This window comes from Benincasa hispida, chromosome 8 (genome assembly GCF_009727055.1).
Source record: "Benincasa hispida cultivar B227 chromosome 8, ASM972705v1, whole genome shotgun sequence".
Lineage (NCBI taxonomy): Eukaryota > Viridiplantae > Streptophyta > Magnoliopsida > Cucurbitales > Cucurbitaceae > Benincasa > Benincasa hispida.
Window position 1 is genome coordinate 22,550,985 of NC_052356.1, and position 13,625 is coordinate 22,564,609.

The window sequence follows — 13,625 nt, forward strand, 5'->3', positions numbered from 1 at the left end:
GCTTTTGTTTATCTGTAAAAGAATAAAATGTATATCTTTTGTTGTAAATGAAATGTTCATATAAAAAAATTGTGTTTGTTCTATCTCATATAATAACTTTATGTTAAGATCAAACTGTTTAAAAGCATTTGCAAATATTCAAGATATTTAAAAACAAACTAGAAATTCAATTAGATCAAAGTAATAGGAAGTTTAAAAAAATTCCAAGATCATAACTGTTAAAAAGAGTTGTTAAGATAAGTCAGATGTTCTTACTCAAAGAGTTAGAGTACAACTCAATGTAGTAGGAGGAATTGATGATTCTGGTCATAATTGAGAATAGGAATGCATTTCCCATATAGTTTAATAAGAAGCCTATTGTACACAACATGTTATAATATTCTCTCGACTAAAGTTTTTTAAGAATCACCTAGTAAACTAGGGAATAACCAGATTAATAACCAGGGGCAAGTGGGGAGAAATATCGGGTATGGGATATTGAAATGGTAACCATGGGTATGGGGATCCCTAGTTTATTGTATTTCTCTATAAACTTAGACTCATCCTATAATATTGGATATATAAGTTACCAATGGAGTTTTAGCAAGTGGGAGTTTTTGGTTTTATATCCTAAAAACTTGTGGTTTGTAAACAGATAGAACTTATTTCTGAAAATTTTAATAAAGTTATATCTAGAATATATTGTATTGCTTATTAGAAATCCAATAAACCTAAAAAGTTCCCTTAATCTATTACATGAGTACGTGAACCTTTATATGGAAACATAAAAGTGAACCAGGTTCGAGTTATATAGTCAAAAATGATCCTATAGTATATGAAATAAGATCGGTGACTTATTATCCTGGTAACACATTAATGCGGCCTACTATGAGTTGTTACAAAGAGTTTGTAAAGTGCTAACACGAAGTTGATCCTAATTCGTACATGTTATGACATGAGGAGTGGGGGCGTCCATGTGCCAAAAAGGGTTTGTACAAGATCAGACCACGAAAATCAGTCACTCTTCTTTATAATGTTGTTTATTTTGTTTAAGACTGGGACTGATTCAAAGAGATGACCTAAAAGATAACTTGACCTTAATCCTAAGCTAAACTATGAAACCTGTTTATTCGAGATTATCCTTAGATTTGCATAGATGAGGGTTGGCTCAAATAGCACCAACTCAATAAACTCTCATTTCAGGGTAAGACCGAATAGATAGCTGGAGACATAGGGTGTAAGAAAGGAATTCACTCCTACCCGCCTGTAGGGATAGTAGAGAGGTTGTTCCCTTAAGTTCTGATTTTGGGTCTTAAAATAAGAGCCCACACCCTCTCATTGTCCGAGAGGAACTCGGTTTGTTGATTGGATCACAAATCAATTGTTCATTAGAAGATCAGTGGGACTTAGAAACAAGAGGTAATCTCGCAGGTAAAATAGAGATTTGACCCAGCAGTTATTAACGAACAACCTGTGGACATAACATATCTACAGTGATGGGAGTTCAACTGTGGGCTTTATGGAGGACCCATTAGTTAACCAATGGAGGTTTATTCGGTCTAATGAGTTAAGCCAATTAATCTCGGATCGTTGGAGCCCATGATCTGTAGGTCCACGAGGTCCCTTTACTAGCTTGTAAATGGATTAGCTTTAGAGTAGCGTGATAAGTTAATTTGAAAACGTTCAAATTAGAATTAAAGGAATTAGTAATTATATGAGATATAATTACATGTTTACTTTTAAGAATTAAACGGAATTGGAAAATTAATATTGAAATATGATTTAAATATATGAAGGTGGATTTGTGTAAAATTAATTCAATATTTGATATTAATTAATTAGAATTATTTAAATTGTTTAAATAATAATTTATTAATTTTAATTAGAAAATAAATTTATGAAAACTAAATTTATGAAATTAATTTGTAAAATTAATAAATTTTTTATTTTGAAATCAAATGTGATTTTAAGATCAAATTGGAAAAGATAAAAAACACATAAATGGAATTATGAGATTTTTCCATTACACCTTTCAAGTGCTCACACAAAAACCATAAACTGAGGATATGAGACGAGTTCCCTAATGCATCAATAGTCGGAATCCTGATTTAATGCAATGCTATGAACTCGTCAAAAAATATGTTTTGCAAGTAGAGATTATTAGTAGGTATCAGACTAATCCTAGTTATGAACATTGGATCTACTGTTAAGAAATACCACAAGTATCTTAGGAGAATGAGGAACTACGTGCTGGTATAATGGAAATAAGGATTTGATCCTTACAGGATATCCTGACTCCGATTTTAGACCGATATAGACTCCATGAGATCTACTTCGTGATCAGTGTTCACTTAAAAATGGAGGAGTAGTAATTATGATAGAATATTAAGCAGAGTTGCAATGTAGGCTCTAAAAGGAAGCAGAATAGGTTGCTACTTGTGAAGCAGCCAAGTAAGTAGTATGGCTTAGAAAGTTCCTAAATGATTTGGAAGTTGTTCCAGACATACGTCTACCAATCACTTTGTATTGTGATAATAGTAGGGAAGTAGTGAACTCCGAGAAACCTAGAAAGCCATAAGCGTAGAAAACCTATTGAGCGTAAATATCATATCATCAGAGAGATCGTGCTAAAAGGAGACGTTTATAGTGAAACAAATAGCGTTTGAGAAAAATATTGTTGATCCCTTTACAAACGCCCTCCATGCAAAGATTTTTTTAGGGTCACCTGGAAAGTTTAGGAACTACGAGTAGAATAAATAGGCAAGTGGGGAGAAATTGTGGGTATGGTTATGTCCTCATTTATTGTATTTAGTTTTCTCTCACTGCACTCAACTTTGTTGTACCCAATAGGAGTTTTAATCTAAGTGGAGTTTGCTGGGTTGTATGTCCTAAAAAACTCGTAGTTTTGTAAAACAGTAAACATATATGAAGTTTATTCAGACAAGTGTAGTTAATTGTTTAAATAACTCTAAATCCAAATAACTACGAACCCTTGCTATTGTAATGAATACTTGGACTTTATGTGGAGACATAGACTAGATCAAGTTCGAGTAAAAATAACCTAAAACTATCTATAGTACCTGGATTATTTTAGGTACCTATTTCTAAGTGATACTATTGAATACGACCCGCTTAATGGTTGTTACAAATATTGTAAAATGTCATAAATGACGTGATCGGTTCGTTCATGTAGGACATGTGAGCGGGGGTATTCTACACAATGAGATTGTGTAAGACAGACCACGGAATAATCATTGTTACTCATTAACACCGTTTACTATTAACAACTGATTAATTTTACTTCTTGTTGACTCTAGATAACTTGATATGAATTCTGAGATATCTATGAACTTCTGTTTATTCATGATTGTCCTTTATCGACATAGATGAGGGTAAGCTCAGCATCGTTGCTTAATATGCCTCCCATTTTAGTGAAAAGACTGGGTAGATGGCTAGGGACATAGAATTTGCAAGATGGAATTCACTCCTACCCATTTTTAGGGATAGTAGAAATGTTGATCCCTTAAAAACTGATCTCGGGTCTTGAACAAGGGGCCCCATCCTCTCATTGGCTTAGAGGGAATGGATTTAAGTGATTATGATCCTAAATCAATTATTCATTAGAGGGATGGGTACTTAAGGAGAAAAGATGTAACTCGGGGGTATTTCGGTATTTGACTTAGATGAGATTACGAATAACTTGTGAAGGAACAACTTATTGATAATGGTTTATATCAAATGCACACATATTATATCTTCAATGAGGGGAGTGCAACTCAGGCTATAGTGGAACAACCTTGTTAGTTAATGAATGTTGATTAACTAGGTTAAGAGTTTAACCGGTTAGTCTCAGACATTGGAGACCAGATCTGTAGGTTCCTCGGTTTCCTTGCTAGCTCACCACAAACAAAATTGAAGAACTAGGTGAAGTAAGAATTCGAAATGTTCAAATTAGAGCTTGAGGAAAAAATTGTATTTTAATATATTTTACAATTAAATAATTAATCTATTAATTAATATTTTTTAGTGTATACTTGATCATGAGCATGAATGTTTTTTTAAACTTGATTAATTTGATTAATCAAAGCTAGGTGTCAAAGAAAAATTTAATAATGTTGATATTAAATTTGTTTTATTTTAATTAATTGAAATTGTTTTAATTAAATAATTTTCTAAAATTTGAAAATTGTATTTCATTTTTTAATAAAAATTAGTTAGTGAAAAAAAATCAAATTGTTGGATTTTTCCCACTAACTAAGTGGACTTTGAAGTGGCACTTCCAAAGGCTTGACACCTAATAGTTACATGCTAGTGGAGTTTGAGGTGAAAAATATACAAGATAGGATTTTGCATGTATTTTATTTATAAATAGTTTGGTTTTTGAATATTGTAAAAAGCTAATGCATCTTTGACTTTGACCAAAACTCTTCCACCTAAATCTCTTTACTCTCTTTTTATTAAAGTGAATTACCATTGTTTTCACTAACAAAATGGTCCCACCATCGTGTTCTTCAATCGGAGAATAGCGTGAATTTTTTTTCGTTGGTGGTGTCGACCGAGCTCGGGAGAGGAAGATTGCGGTGGATTCTACAAAGGTTGTAATTTCTAACCCTTTATGCATGTTTATTCTTGTTTTTTATGTAACTAGAACGTTATCGATCATTGCTTCTACTATGCACGTGTTCTTATATATTCCACTCCTTTATAGGCCCCATATTAAGGATGGCCAAAAATCCATGCTCTGAGGGTTTATCAGGTGAAATTTTGGCTGAACAACTATTTGGAATGCAAAAAATTACAACCATATTTGAATAGGTTAAATTTTGGAAAACTAGGGCTCATTTGATGTGGCCACATTAAATAGAAATCTTTAATCTGATAAAAATTACCCTGCCAAAATCACAAAATTGCCTTAAAATCCGTAAATAACAACTTTTAAACTCATTAAGACCCTTATGAGCTCATTTTAGATCATTAAGGCTAAAATTTAGGGCAAAAACACATGCAAGAGTCATTTTTTCTGAATAAATGTGTGGCAAATAAAGGCAAAAAAACATACATTTCATGTCCAAGTACCTTGCTACTAGTAATCGACCCTAGTGAGATCTTTAAACGAACTGAAACTTTCCCAATCACCAAAGTCAACGTGAAGTACAAAATTTTCCTACCCTCAAACTTAAACATTTTCTAGGCCTTTATTTCACATTATTTCCTTTTCCTTCTTCTTGCCTAGGACACTTGAAGTGTAATCCTTACTTTTCATCCCAGCTTGCCCACATGGTTGTCATTATTAATTGAGCTCGGACTTTGTGGTTGAGCTTTTGACTGTATAATGATTTTTGCTACATGTTTTTGTGATGATGACAATCTATGATAGACTTAGATAATTTCTAATTCACATTTTCACCAAACTATTGTTATGTATGCTTGGGCTTTTACCAAAAACTATTGTTTATAAAGTAAAAAGCATGTTGTAAAGTTAAAAAAAGAAGTATGTATAATATTTTAGAAGGGGATTACTCCTCCTTCCGGAGGGATTAGTAATCAGGGGTGGTTATGACCTATCGTTGTTTCTACTATAATGAATATACTTTGAGGAAGTGCGTAAGGTTCGACGCCAAAGTAGTTTTTAATTCTTTATAATATATATAAAATAAAAAGTATTCTGTAAGAGTGAAAGGCTTATATATTATATATATATTTATTTATTTTCTATATCTTTTGTCATACTAGGTATTACATTATCATTGTATCAAATAATTTAATAAAAACAAGCTATTTTATGTCTCTCTCATTTTATTTAAAACCAAAATACAAGTATGTAGTTTTGTTAGCTAGAGAAAGATGTTTGCGAGTGCAATGTGGTCACTTTGGTTGAAATTACAGCAGCTCTCACAACCAACCCTTCCTTAACATAATTTCCATCATGATCATACAAGGTAAACATCAACTCCCCTACATCATCGTCGACCTTGACTTCCCGACCTTGATCTGGAACCAAACATCTCGTGGCCTATTCTCCTAGAGATTCCTTAGTCACAGTTGTTAACCATCTGGCCGCTTGAGTTCGAGGTTAACAGAATTTTTCCAATTATAGCGAGATTCCTTTAGCAATAATACAAATAGTATTTCATATGTAATGCCAGGTGATAGCTTCTCTGCTTTGATACTCCCACGAATATCTAGCCACCAGACATAATATAAGTTCAGCCACTTGCAACTTTCTTACTGCAAGTTTTTTTACACAATACACATCCACAAAATAAATATTTTAACCAATTACATTGATAGTTCAGGAATATATTTTCAAAATTATAAAGGAAAAATCTAGCGATAAGAATTAAATATGAGATTTATTGGAAGGAGAAACTAAAAAATTAAATAAATTTCGTTGATAAATATATTTTCAGTATGAACTAATTATATGTGGTTAAATTATACCTGTCGTCTCTAATATCTCATTTTCCAGTAATCGAGGATCCTCACCCAAAGCTATTGCGAGGTCTCTTGCGGTTAATAATGTTCTGCATACAAAGATGATTTGAAATTTTCCTTATCATATCCATATAATTCAAGTAAATTAAATTTGAATTCCCTAAAATAATGATGACTTAAGGGTATGCTTGAGATGAATTTTATAATCATGTTTTGGAAAGTAAAATTATTACATTATAATTAGTTTTGTAACAGTGTGATACATCGTATAAAATATTCTCCGTAACATATTTATGTAAATGGTTTAAATTTAATTAAAACTGTTTTTAAATAATTAAGGTTTGATTTTAAAAGGTAGTATTAGAATCATCAAATTCTTGGGGAAAAAAAACATCACATTTTAGATTAAAAAAAAAGACTAAAAGGAGAGAACGTTTTACAGTAAAGAACAGTGAGAAAAAATTATATTAATTTTTAAACAATAAAATCAAATTGGAGGTAAAACATTGTAAAGTTTTAGAGAAGAGGAAATTAAGGAGATGAGAAAAATAGAGAGAAAGAGAGATAAATTAAAATGGACAAAACTTTTGAAAAAGAAAAATACAATTTCTTTTATTAATTTTAGAACAAAAAAGTGAAGAGGAAGATATCTTTTTAAATATGATAGAATAGTATTATATATAATATGTGTCCGTTCAACATTCACCAACAAAAATCACTTGGAGTAATCTTCCAAGTGATTAATAGGAAATTACTTTTATATGATTTTGGGATGTTTTCAAATATCACTTTTTCATAATTGTCAAACATCACAGTTTTAGAAGAAAAGTAGTTTTAGTCGTTTCAAAATTACTTTCAAAACAACTGTTAAATTCTTCTAATATCAACTATAACATTCCAAAGAAAATTTTTAAATAGAGCATACCGAAACTGGTACCTTTGGTAGAATTTCAGCACCTCTAAAACAACCAACCCCGACTTCCAATATTGTCAATGTTCATACAAGGTAAACGCCAACTTCCCCCCAACATCGTCGACCTTGAATTCGCCGACCTTGATCTGAAACCATGTATCTCTTGGCTGATTCTCTAGAGATTCAATGGGTCACAATTGTTAATCCATCTGGCTGTTTGAGTTCGAGGTTAACAGGATTTTTCCAATCGTATGCAGATTCCTTTAGCAATAACATCAAACACTATTTCATATGTAATGCCAGGTGATAGCTTTCTGTACATTGATACTCCCACCAAATATTTAGCCAATATACCCTTATAAGTTCAGCTACTTCAACTTTCTTACTGCAAGTTTTTTTAATACAATACACATCCACAATCAATCAATTTTTGCCAATTACTTTGATAGTTCGTGAATATATTTTCAAAAATTTATAAAGAAAAATCTAGTAGTAAGAATTAAATTTAAGATTTATTGAAAGGAGAAAAAACTAAAATTAAAATAAATTTCAAATATGAGGACCAAAAATGATATTTCGGTATGAACTAATAAATATGTGGTTAAATTTATACCGTCGATCTCTATAGATGTCCATTTCCAGTATTGAGGAATCATCATCCAAGCTATTGTGAGTTCTCTTGCAGGTATAAAAATGTTCTGCATACAAAGTAATGAAAACTCAAACTTACAAATTTGAATTTTCGTTTCACATGTCAATATATATCAAGTAGTTTAAATTTGAATTTTTCCTTAAGTAATGAATGATTTAAGGATATGTTTGAAATGAATTTTAGAATCATCGTTTTGAGCTACATTACTTCATTATAGTTACTTTCGTAAATCATATAAATATTATATTCTCGGTATCATACTTGTACAAATGGTTTAAATTTAATTAAAATTATTTTTAAATAATTAATGTTTGGTCTTAAAGGTAGTATTAGAATCATCAAATTTGTAGGAAAAAAAAACATTACATTTTATAAATTAAAATACTTTATACAGAGAAAGTTTTATAGAGATAAATATAAAAATATCAAATATTTTCTCTTATAATATTTTTGGTCTTTGTTAATATGTTGTAAGCTAGCACAGGGGGGGGGGGGGGGGCTAACTCTAATGATCCGAGATTAATTAATTAAACTTTTAATTAAATTAATCAATATTCATTAACTATGGGACAAACTACTATAGGCCTTGTAGTTTGCACTCTTATGCACTGTAGGACATGTTGTGTCCACGGATATAACTGCTACACATAATTTGATCATTCACAAGTTGTTCATAATTACAACTAGGTCAAATGTTCGTTTTACCCCTGTAAGTACCTCTATATTCGTAATTACCACTGATCCTCCAATGAATACTTTGTGTAAAACCCACTCCTTACTCCCCCCCTTTTAATTATGTTTTATCATTTAAGTTAAGAAAAATGTTGGGTTACTGATAATGGGCAGAAATGACACATTATCATAGTGCTAAGTTATTAAACAATATTGGAGTACGTTGATAATATGTTAAATTGGCGTCTATTAAGCATAAATTCTATAATATTGCAGTCGCATGCGTTCAACCATTAGAACTATTGATTTTCGTATTTTTGTGCAGAATATACGTTAATACAATGCAAGATTGCGATCATAAGAAATTATCGGTGAGCGCAACTTTACCGCAAGACTTTGCATTGAATCAGTGCTCGCAAACATTCGTCGAAAAGGATCGTCGCAATTTGGTCAGTGCAACAATGTGGGCACATCCAGGTGAAAGGATAATCAAGAGCAATAGGACAGAAAACTGATGATAGTCGGATCCAAATTAAGTTGACAGTCGATAAAGGTCACGAAGTAGACTCAGCTTTATCAGTGACAATCATTCGGCGCGTCACTCAGGAATTAAAGTTGTCCCATCTATACAACCAATAGAGAGAAGCCGCCTTTAACCATTGATGCCCTATAAATACCAAGTGCATTCTTCAGAAAAGGGGTTGATCAGTTAACAAGTTCACCAGTTGCTTCTGTTCATAGTTTTCTTTTCCATTTTACAGCAGAGCAAGAGAAGAGTGGTGGCGTCAGAGATCGCCCAAGGCAACTCGAGAGAGAAACTTGGGGTGTAAGAGCAAAGAGCGGGCCAACTGTCGCGAGAGCGAGAATATCTTTAGAGCACGAGTAGAAACAGTGTAAATGCCTGGCAGCAAGAAATTGCTACCAAGCTCTTTAATATACTTGCATTGTTATTTTGTACTTTATCTTCATATCTATTCAATGGAAGTTCTATTTCTACATCTGCTCACTCTCTTAATACGTATGAGTAGCTAAACTAGTTGAATGGATTGAGAAGAACTAAGCTAGCATGACCTAGGAAGTTCATTGCTTGCGATTGTCTTGTTTTATGCTGTACAAAATACCCTTTAGAGTTACTCGAGAGAGAATTTAAAGAAAGAACCTAACGTCTCGAGAGAGCTAGGTTAGAATCTGGACTCGAAAGAGATAGATTAGGCTTGCATAAACAAGAGATAGGGACTTAGAGATAAGCTCTGTTTGTTAGCTTGCGTCGCATGCATCCTAGGAATAAGAATGATAGTATGTGGTTGCATATTTCTGTGAATGTCATGTTGTCATCGCATAAATAGAGATAGAGGTTTATGTGTAAATCCTGTAGACTTATCGCATATTTATCGCATGCGTTCTAGCCTTAGAAACCGTAACATTCATGCCGAGAGGTGGTTTACTATTGTGTGCATGTTGCATGATCGCAAAGCATGAACTCATTCTAGGGAGTGTTAGCCAAAACTTTTCTCAACCTATTCACCTCATATTCATCGTATTTCCCGTTACCAACTCTTTTCAAACTTTGCCGCATTCGTTATTTATTTTTATCAATGCAAACAACAAACCTAACGATTTATTTTATTTAACTAGTTACCGCAAGTCTTCATAAAAATCACCAACGCAACTATTTTCACAAGTCCCTGTGTTCGACCCTGGACTTACTAGGAAACTCAGGGGGATTTACACTTGAATTCTGCTAGAAAACTTGAGTACACAATGCAATTTCATCAACGCATCTCATCCATATTTTCATTCAATAAATTAACGCATCAAGTTTTTGGCGTCGTTGCCGGGGACTTCGGCAAAATAGTTGTTAACAGTAATTTTTGTGATTTCTTTGCAGAATTCTCAATCTCTTGCAAACTACGACCCAAATATTGAGAGAACATTTCGAAGGACTACAAGACCTTCAACAGTAACCACAATCCGATAAAGAAGCGATGGCGGAGCAACCTAGAGGTGGAGCACCAAATGATAATAATGTCATGGCGAATTGATTCTGTTGTCAAATGATCGCAGTAGGCCCATTAGGGACTATGCATCACCAAACCTCTATGATTTCTTTCTGGGAATCATGAGGCGATAACTTGTAGAAATACAAGTTATTTGTGCTATTTTATTTAGATATTGCAGTTAAAAGAGAGAAAAGTTGCGTCAATTATATGGAAATTGGCTAAGAAATGCAAGAATTATAAATTGTCATCAATACACCCATTGACACCATTGCGATGGTAGAAAAGGATGTTTCTAATCTGTTTTGCAGGAAATCAAGTCACTGTATGCGTTCATGGCTCGAGATAAAAAGAACAACACATCTACGTCCTATTGTGCCCATCATTCGGGAATGAATAGACGATCAACGCAATGACGGCGCATGTGACAATCGATCAATAACTTTGCGATCAATGCAACTTTAACTGCACGTGGTAATAAAAAACAACATCACATGCGGATAAATGATCAAAGATGCAAAAGAGCAATGTAATTATAGAGGATTCAAACACGTGCACAACTGACCATTGTGCATTTCTAATGGGATTGATTCCATAACAGAAGAAATATTCATTCCACCATTTCCGGAGCTGCCATAACAATAAATGGGGTCCACAAGTCAGAGAGTCAAAGCTAAGCCTATAAATAGCCTCTGAAATTCCATTGTAAAATATACTTGATACGGGCATATTTTGATATTTGTATATTGAGAGAGAGACTGATCTGAGTGCTGATCGGAGAAGATCTGGGAAGATTTAACAGACAAGGCCGAAAGGTGAGTCTCAAGGCAAATCCTTTCAAAATCCCATCGTTGAAGCTCTGTACCAAAGTCACTTCTACCAGACAAGCAAACCTGAGAGGGAAGCACTTCTCTTCATCCATTCCATACGCCGACAAGCAAATCCACTGTCCAGATCTGTGTCAAGACGTTGGCACTCTTCTGTATTTTTTTTTATCTCTTCATCATTGATAACTTATAGAAATACAAGTTATTTATACTACTTTATTTAGATATTGCGGTTAAAAGAGAGGAAAGTTGCATCAATTGTATGGAAATTGGCTAAGAAATGCAAGAATTATAAATTATGTCAATACATTCACTGACACTATTTCGATGGTAGAAAAGAATATTTTCAAGTCTTTTTTGCAGGAAATCAAGTCACCGTATGCGTTCATGGCTCAAGAGAAAAAGATTAACGCATCTACGTCGTATTGCACCCATCATTCAGGAATGAATAGACGATCAACGCAATGACGTCGTATGCGACAATCGATCAAGAGCTTTGCGATCAACGCAACTTCAAACGCATGCGGTAACAAGAAAAAAAAAAAAACACCGCATGCGAAAAAATGATCAAAGATGCAAATGAACAATGAAATAGCAAAGGATTTTGACACGTGTACAACTAACCATTGTGCATTTTTTACAGATTGATTGCATAACAAAAGGAATATTTATTCCACCATTTTTCGGAATTTCCATAACAATAAAGTGGGGACCACACGGTAGAGAGTCAGAGCATTCATCTATAAATACCCTCAGAGAATTCACTAAAAATATACTTGATACGAGCCTATTTTGATATTTGTATATTGAGAGAAAGGCTGATTTGAGTGTTGATCGGAGAAGATCTGGGAAGAAAAGAGGCAAGGCCAAGAGGTGAGTCTCAAAGAGAATCATTCCAAATCCCTGCCGTGAAGCTCTGTACTTAGATCAACTCTACCGGTTGAGTAAGCCTGAGAGGGACGCTCATCCTTCCATTCACTCCATCTGGCAAGCGATTCTCCATCTAGATCTGTGTCAAGACGTTGGCACTCTTTTGTATTTGTTTCTATCTCTATCATCAATTGTATTTCATCTTCTTAGTCTAAATCATTCACACTATGTATCAGACGCTTGATTCTATTATTAAATGTCGTGATCATTTTCATCTCCATATTTTTGTCTATTTTCGTTCCTCCATTAATCGCTTTCACCATGATGTTTTCTTAATCCCTTGGTAACTAGAATGAATTAACAAGTAAATTAATTTGTGCTAAAGAAATAAATATGTTTAGCTAAAGCATGCTAGACGACATCTTCACCTGTGAGAGCAGAAGTGAAGATGCCATTCTGATCTGTCGAAAGAAGGTTAGAAGAATGTGTTAACTAAAGCAAGAAGTACTTCCAGAGATGGAAGTAACCTTGCATTCATTACGTTCATCCCTGTTTCACCACAGAGATGTGGGAACATGGCCGATCACCGAGAGGTGTATGCCAAGGGAAAGCAGAACCGTAGTTATATCTTTAACGCAATTAATGAACTTGCGATGTTTATACTAATTATCTTTTCTCTTTTTGTTTCATACATAAAGCCTTGCCACCGCATAACATGATTCTTTATATAATCTTCACAGTCAGTCTCAAACTCGATATCATGTATCATGTAACCTATATCTTGTATCATCATAGCTTAGATTTACTTTTATTGCACTTTATTTTACTGCACAACTCTATTTTATCGTAATTTTACTTTTCCGCATGATTTTACTTTATCACATGTACAAACCTCACTTTTATTAAATTGGAAAATCCCTGGTCGAATATATCACGAATGTAACACAATTAACCTAAAACAATCCATGCTTTCGACCTCGGATCATTCTGAGAAACTTACGGTGGAATTATACTTTGTTTCAATGTAAGGAAACATGTGACAACGCATAGCGTACTACAATCATTTCGTTAATAATGCATACATCTAGAAGTAGTATCGCATATCATTGCATCATCAAATTATGCGTTACAAGTTTATGGCGCCATTGCCGGGGAACTGGTAACGGGGACTTGGACTTGTATCTTGCATTATAATCATCCATACGTTGTATGACATAAGAAGATAAATTTTATGCTTACAATCATCAATTGTATTCATCTTCTTAATCTCCATCATTCAC

The 13,625-nt window shown here is 33.5% G+C and overlaps 1 pseudogene; it reads right to left on the reverse strand.

Annotated features, from left to right (window-relative positions):
• Window positions 1-5,809: 5,809 nt before the first annotated feature.
• LOC120083983 lies at window positions 5,810-13,393 on the reverse strand (annotated as a pseudogene).
• Window positions 13,394-13,625: the final 232 nt, after the last annotated feature.